At 44.5% G+C, this 8069-nt stretch overlaps 1 protein-coding gene across 1 annotated transcript in view; it reads left to right on the plus strand.

Annotated features, from left to right (window-relative positions):
• LOC309556811 (uncharacterized protein C8orf34 homolog) overlaps window positions 1-8069 on the plus strand; it is a 424769-nt gene that overhangs the window by 396677 nt on the left and 20023 nt on the right. The gene's annotated exons all lie outside the window — the stretch shown is intronic.

Genomic DNA, 8069 nt, shown 5'->3' on the forward strand with positions numbered 1-8069 from the left:
CTTTAAACATTCCAGGCTAGGGTCTCTCAAAATGCGATAGCCATCTAACATCTTTGGAGACCTTGTGTGAAATTGTGCCCTATACTGTGCCGTACTGTACCCTATACTAATACTCTACTAGTGTGTAGTAGCGACGGAAACAGTCCCTGATGCAGAGACCAGGTTGACCAAGACAGGAGGGACAAAAAAAGCGAGTGTCACGCCTATATCCGCGTTTTCTACAAACACGACATCTTCTTTGAGGTGCTCTATGGGTAGGGGTACCAGAGGACATCCAAAAAATCCCTCTAATGCAGCCAGCTCACTGCATCTGGATTGTGAATTTGGGCCACAGCACTTTCTGGATACATGTGATGATCTCTTCCTGGAATTTTATGAAGGATCCACTTCTTTCTGACGCTTTGTATAGCACATAAGCGTTCAGCAAAGCCAATTGGAATAAGTATACAGAGTAAAACACTTTTTTGTACCAGCGTCTGGCCTTACTGGCAATTAACATGGGAGGGGTGGACTTCAATGACCAGATGATGGCCCCGTACTTAAGGTTGTATTCATGGACACAGAAGGGCTTATCAACAACACCAGTCACCGTTGCAATTTGGACTGTCGTACCTGCGGCAATGGAGGATGGAATGAAAACATTCCGCCTGTCCCTAAGCTTCACTGCAATCAATTTTTTACACTTCAAGCAGGCTCTCTCTCCCCATCCAATTTGGGAATCTACAAGCTGTTGGGTGAAGCTCCGGCTGCAAATTTCTGGTTGAAGTGATTTACGAGGGGCCGAATTTTGTAGAACCGGTCATATCCAGGGTCACCCCGAGGACAACAGAATTCATTGTCACTGAAGTGTATAAACCACAAGATTTGCTCGTATCTAGTTCTGGCCATGGCAGCAGAGAACATGGGCAGATGATGAATTGGGTCCCCAAGGGGAGTAAAATCGTCTGTTTCCACCTGAATTTCCGGGTTGGCCAGTGAATGGGGGAAATACAGGCGCTGCAGAAGTGGTGGGCTTCCAATTAGGATTTTCAAGCGCATCAGGACGGACGCTATGGGCCTGTCTTCAAATTATTGGTGGCTGTGGGACACTACTTGTGCTAACCACCGCACCAGCTTTAACTGCACTTATGGGACTCGCCACTTCACCAAGTGTTACTGCAGTGCTGGTTTGACTATGAGTAGGATGTACTAGGCCACTGGTGCTTTCCAATTCACCAGAAGGTTGAGCGGTACTAGCACCTACACTCTGCTGCAAATGAGAATCATGCAATTGTTGCACCTCAGCAACAGCAGAATGGGGTCCGGTATGCCTGACTTTAGCAGGCACCACTACTCCGTCGTCAGAGCTATTTGTCAGGGTTCCACTGCTCTCTACAAACTCGAATACTGAGCCTGATTCTGACAGTAAGTCTTCCCCATCTGTCATGCTCAGCATCGTGTAGGCCTCTTCACTAGTGTACCTCTGTTTGAAAGTTTTTGCCAATAAATTTATAGATACCTAGTGTGACTCACAGGTAAAAAAGCACCTGGTTGTCAAGGACTGTTTGAACTGCTACCAAAAAAATGTAACCGCTAGTGCTAGCAGAGATCAGGCCTGACTCTGCTAACTCTGCGGTTTAGTGTGCTGTGTATCGGAAGTGACAGTAATCTGCTGAAACTGCACTTCTTGGGGGATGGGCGGAGAGGCTAAACAAAGGTCCTGGCAGCCATGATAATCAGTGTGCAATCTGCAAAGGCTCCCTATTATAGCATACAAAGGAGAGGTGGATACAAAATGTGCACTGATGGTGGCCATAGATCCCAGAAGTGTCATCTCTCCAATATGAAACAACCAGTGAAAATGTCTAATAGTATCTCAAAGGAAGAGATATGTGTGGGAAACTCAGCTGATAGTAATATATAAAGAGATTGTAATGAGCTGCTCCCAACATGGCTGTGGTAGTGGCAGAACTAGTCTAAATCTGCATGTGGCAGATAGTCTTCCCCCATCCTGTGTTTGGTGGGTGAGGTCATTTCTGGCGGCTACCGCGTCACTTCCGGTGCAACGCCGCCATCGAAGACAACAACCGTCATGCGATAGGGTGCCTGCACGCATGGGCGTCAACATCTCAATCCACGTGCGCAAAGTACCACAACACAGAGACAGATCAGCGCACATTAATCTCAATGGGACTATAGAAAAAAACAGGGGTAGGTCTAACTTGAAAATTTCTGATATAGTGCCACATTGATTACCATAAGTATGGTGGTCCTTCCCTCGGCTCTAGAACCATATGAATATAAAGTGTACTGGGAGAGGCCAGTGGACAGAAAAGAGAGCCTTTGAGGGATGGACAGAATGAAACCGCAGGGCAGTTTGTTCAAAATAAATTGTATTTATTCTGGTTATAAATAAATGCAAATAACAATTAAGGTTCAGACAGGGAAGTGCAGAGGTATGTGGTGCTTTACATTGAGTAATGGCGGTGATGCGGTAACCTATGTGATACATTAAACACAATAATAAAGTTATTAATAGTGAATGTGACCCAGTGGGGGTGACAAGCAAATAATGTTATGTATAGTGAACATACACACAATAATAATACAAACAATTAAACAAACAGACGTCCGATGGGTGGATGGCACTGTCAGGGTGATCCCGCTGGCCGATAGCTAAGTGTGGAGGTTATGTTACAAATAGTATGTAGGGAGATCAAGGTGTCAACCCTGCATGCATGATCTGTGTATGCCAGTACTGGCTACAGTGCACAGGTTCCTCCTATGTAGTAGTAGGTAAGCAAAGGAGAAATGGGAAACCGAGGATGGACAGTGCAAAGGAGAGTATCCTGGCCAGGATTGTCACAAGGATATGAGCCAAAGGCTAGTTCAGGGAGGAGAGGAGGGAGAGGGGGAGGGGAGCCAAGTAGCAAAGCACAGGAGACAGTTGCTAGTAGATCGGGGGGCCGGATGGTCCGGATATCCAGAAAGATCAAGAGGTGGGGGGAAGGAGAGGGTACAGGGATCCTGGGGGGATAGTAAGTCAGCCCTTGTAGGGTAATTGCATAGTATCTCTATCCTGTGTGCTCAGATCGGCTGGTAACCACCGCTGCTGCGAGCTGGATGTGTGCCTGGGGACCGAAGGGATGGATGAGTCTCTGCTGCTCCACTGATGTGAATGCTGATTTTAGCTCTTGTCCTGGCTCTCTTGTGGGTAAGTGATTCCAGTGGTCCTGTAGGTTCTGGGGGTCCTGGTCGGGGTCCTTGTGCTGTCCTGTTGCAGTCTGTGTCGGCCTTTGGATCAGGCAGTGAGGTACAGTGGTGGGGGGAGACAGATCGCTGCTGTCTGTAGAGCCGCCGGTTACTGTGTTCCCTCGTGCTGCTGCAGGGATCTGCCCATCAACGTCTGGGTGCAGGTAGTGTCACGTCGTCTACATGTTTCGCAAAGAGCAGTGCATAGCTTTGTCTGGACTGTGCCCCTCAGCCCGTGTGGCAGATTTAGAATAACATATGTTATGCCCTCTTTACTCATTCAATGTGTGGTGTTTTATACTTCTCTTTGATGTTTTAAATGATGTTCTAAAATAAAAAGATTTGCATTTATATATATCTGTTTTTTTCGACTATTGGTGCCTCAAAGTCCCAGCCATTCTGTTTTTGTTCTATATCTTGTTCCTAGGGGTTGGCACCCTACTCCTTGAGCTTTATTAGACACAAGTGGTATATATTTTTGAAATACTCACTGAGTGTGTATTATATTATTCTTACACACTTTATCTTGTACAACAAATGTTAGCAGAATCAGCCTAAGGATGTATAGGGAACAGTAGTTGCCGATAGCTTTTATCTGAGAAATATTTATGCAAATAAACACAAAATTCCACAAGTATAATTAGAAGCATTCATTAAAAGAAAATAATATATACAGTATTACATAGACATAAATGCACAAGAGAAAGGGGTTAGCAAGAACATATGTGCCTATATATATATATATATATATATGTTCTGTCTCAGTATCGATTGTACCTGTGACCTCCTTGTAGACCCAGTCTGAAAGTGTGTGCAGCAGGTTGAATGATGGCTTTAACAGATAGTTTACTCAATGAATAAAGACTCCAGAGGTGTTCTCCAATGCTTCTTTATGCTTCAAGTTAGCAAAGGCATAAACATAGAGACTTTTCCATAGGTAAATTTCCAGTGAAGTTACACAGCTTCCACACTCTGCAGTCTCCTCATAACAACTAAACAAAATGGGAGTTACAGCAGGAAAATGGAGGTGGGAGCAACCAACTAGCCAGAAACAGCAGGGGTGTAAAGAAGATACCAATAACATAGCATAACATAACATGTAAAAACAACTGCTAGACAGGTAAAGCTGCGTGGCAGCACACTCCCCGCCTGGTATCGTGAGATACCACTACACAACTATTTTCCATAAACAAACAATTAACATTGCATACAGTAGAATGCTAAGTAGCCCTCTCCTCTAAGCTAACTATGCTAGAGGTCTAAGTGACTCCGTCACATAACACTGAATCAGAATTTTTGGAAGCAGGCATAATTAGGACTGTCTCAGTGACTGGTCTCAGGAAGGTTTTTGGGCTTCCGTCCTTTACAATCCTGACTTCCACACTTCGGACCTTTCCATCATCACTAGCAATGGCCTTTGTAATAACTCCAACTGGCCACTGGATCCGATTGGTTTGCTTGTCTTTTAGAAGAACCAGGTCCCCTTCCTTTAAGTTAAGCTTCTGGGTTTGCCACTTTTTACGTCCTTGAAGTGTGAGGTATTCCCTCCTCCATCTGTCCCAGAAACCATCTGCAAGGTATTGAGCATATCTCCATTGACGTTTATATATGTCCTTTTCATCAAAGATGCTCTTTGGCGCTGGAATCTGTCCAATTTTCCGGCTCAATAATGCAGCTGGAGTTAAAACAGTTGGACATTCTGGGTCTGTGGATACAGCTGTCAGCGGTCTTGAGTTGATTATTGCTGCGACCTCAGCAAGGAATGTAGTAAGTACTTCATGGGTAAGACGTGAAGAACTCACATCAAGCAACATAGAATCCAGTATGCGCCTTGCCATCCCAATCATACGTTCCCATGCTCCGCCCATGTGTGAAGCGTGTGGTGGGTTGAATTTCCACATGCAGCCTAGATCACTCAAATAATTTCCAACTTGTTGTCGGTCGATCTGTAACTCTTTGCAAGCACCAATGAAGTTAGTTCCACAATCTGATCTCAACATCTTCACGGGACCTCTTAGAGCAAGAAATCTCCTTAGACCATTGATAAAGCTCGAAGTATCCATTGACTCGATTACTTCGATATGCACAGCTTTTACAGTTAAGCAAGTGAACATTACAGCCCATCTTTTGCTGTTGACTTGACCACCACGACTTCTTCTAGCCGTTACTGTCCATGGTCCAAACACATCCATTCCGACATATGCAAAGGGTGTATCTTCACTCAGTCTGTCTGCAGGTAGGTCAGCCATCTGTTGAAACTGCTGTCTACCCCGTAACTTCTGACATTTAACACAGTTGTGAATGGTTGTGGCTATTTGTCTTTTCCCTCCAACTATCCAGAACCCTGCAATTCTGACTGCACCTTCTGTGTAGTGTCTTCCTTGATGTTTGACTCTCTCATGGTAATACTGTATAATCAATGTTCCCAAATGGTGGTTTCTTGGTATTATCAAGGGGTTCTGTTCTTTCCCTGGCAGGTTTGACCTTTTCAGTCGTCCACCGACTCGAAGCATGCCCTCGTTGTCGATCACTGGGTTCAGTGTGAATAGTTGGCTACGTTTTGGGACTGGTCCATTGCCTCTTAAGCACTTAATCTCTTCCACAAAGACTTCTTCTTGCACATGACGTATGATGAACAGCTCAGCCCTCTCATACTCGAATACGTTGGGTGACTCCTTACAGGTGTGCCATTCATGGCAAGAAGATGTCTGATTCGATTTGCGGAAAATCTGTGCAATATGAATCAATCTTGCTATAGTCTTCACCAACCTTTTCCAAGAGGAGAAACGTTCAAAACGTCTTACCTCCAAATTTATTCTTGAGCAGATGTTGGAACTCAATGCTACAACTTCAGGCCGGATTTCCGGGTCAGTATCTGGATCCTCCAGGTGGAAATCGATATCTTCTTCTGAGGTTGTAGAAGGCTGGTCCATTAAAAACTTGGGTCCTGAAAACCAGATGGTTTGTGTGAGGACAACTGCTGGCACTGACCTAGTAGCAATGTCTGCGGGATTCAAACCAGTCGGGACATAGTTCCATTGTTCAGGTCTACTGTTTTTCCTTATTCGTTCTACTCTGTTGGCCACATACACATAGAACCTTCTCACATTGTTGCATATATAACCGAGCACTACCTTGCTGTCAGTGTAGTACTTAATCTGATCGATTTCAATATCCATTTCATTTTGCAGGAATTCTGCGACTTCAACAGCTAGTGTCGCACCACACAATTCTAATTTTGGAATAGTGTGAGCAGGTTTTGGAGCTAACTTGGCTCTTCCTAGTAGAAACCCGACATGGGATCTCCCGGACGGATCTATGATCTTGAGATAAGCCACAGCCGCTATGGCTTTGGTAGATGCATCACAAAAGATGTGAATCTCTTTCCTCAGACTTCTTGAAACTTAAGTGGGTGAATAGCAGCGTGGGATATTAGGTTCTTCCAGTACCTTCAAGGAGTTTCTCCAGTTCTCCCATTTAGGCAGTAGGTCTACTGGCAGAGGGGCATCCCAATCTGTCACTCTGTCAGTAAGCTGACGAAGTATGGATCTCCCTTGGACAGTAACTGGAGTCACAAAGCCTAGGGGATTGTAAAGGCTGTCAACAGTTGACAAGACTGCACGTCTGGTGAATGGCTTCTTAGCGTCAGAGACCTGAAAGGTGAATGTGTCTGAAGTTACATTCCAGAGAAGACCGAGACTTCTTTTCATGGGCAGGGAATCTACTCCCAAGTCCAAATTCTTCAAATCCTTAGCGTGATCTTCTGGATTGAAAGCCCTCATTACTTCGCTGCTATTAGATGCGATCTTATGAAGCCTCAAGTTAGCAGTCAACAGGAGCTGTTGGGTCCTTTTTAACAAATTGACGGCTTCTTCAGGTGTTGAGAAGGATTTCAGGCCATCGTCTACATAAAAATCTCTCTCAACAAATTGCCTGGTGTCAGATCCGAATTCCCTTTCACCTTCCTGTGCTGTTTTTCTCAGTCCATAAGTTGCCAGGGCAGGAGATGGACTATTCAAAAGACATGGACTCTCATGCGATAATCTATCACCTGATCATTAATGTCATTGTTGCGGTGCCACAAGAACCTGAGATCATTTCTGTGTTCCTCTTTGACTATGAAACAGTGGAACATCTGTTGCACGTCAGCTGTGACGGCAATTGGTTCCTTCCTGAACCGCATCAACACTCCTATAAGGTTGTTCGTTAGATTTGGACCAGTTAGAAGAACGTTATTTAAAGAGGTTCCCTGGAACTGAGCGCTTGAGTCAAAGACTATTCTGATTTGCCCCGGTTTACGAGGATGGTAGACTCCAAAGGATTGAAGGTACCAGCATTCTTCACCTTTCTTAAGGTCTGGTGCTGGCTCAGCATGATGGTTATCTAAAATTTTCTGCATGAATGCTAGAAAGTGCTCTTGCATCTCAGGTTTGTTATGGAGATTTTTCTTAAGTGCAGCAAATCTGGTTAAAGCTTGTTCTCGATTGTTAGGGAGAGTAAGCCTTGGTACTCGGAAGGGTAATGGAGCTACCCAACTGTTGGAATTGTCCTTGAAGAACTCTTCATCCATAATCTTGATGAACTCCTTGTCTTCGACTGAAGGGGCAATCTTGTTGTCATCACGAGTAGTTTGGTACACTGAATCACCAAAGTCCTTTTGAGAAGGGAGCTTGCAGTTAATGCTTTGGAGTGCTTGATATGGAACTTCGTTTTTGAAATCAAGTCTTTCCTTCACATAATAGTACAATGGACATTTCATCAATCAATAGGTAACATTAGTTTTGTAGGAAGCTACATCCAAGAGCTTGTGAGATTGGTCTAAACAGACTTCTCCTATT

The sequence above is a fragment of the Pelophylax lessonae genome (assembly GCF_965119305.1).
Source record: "Pelophylax lessonae genome assembly, chromosome: 5".
Classification (NCBI taxonomy): domain Eukaryota; kingdom Metazoa; phylum Chordata; class Amphibia; order Anura; family Ranidae; genus Pelophylax; species Pelophylax lessonae.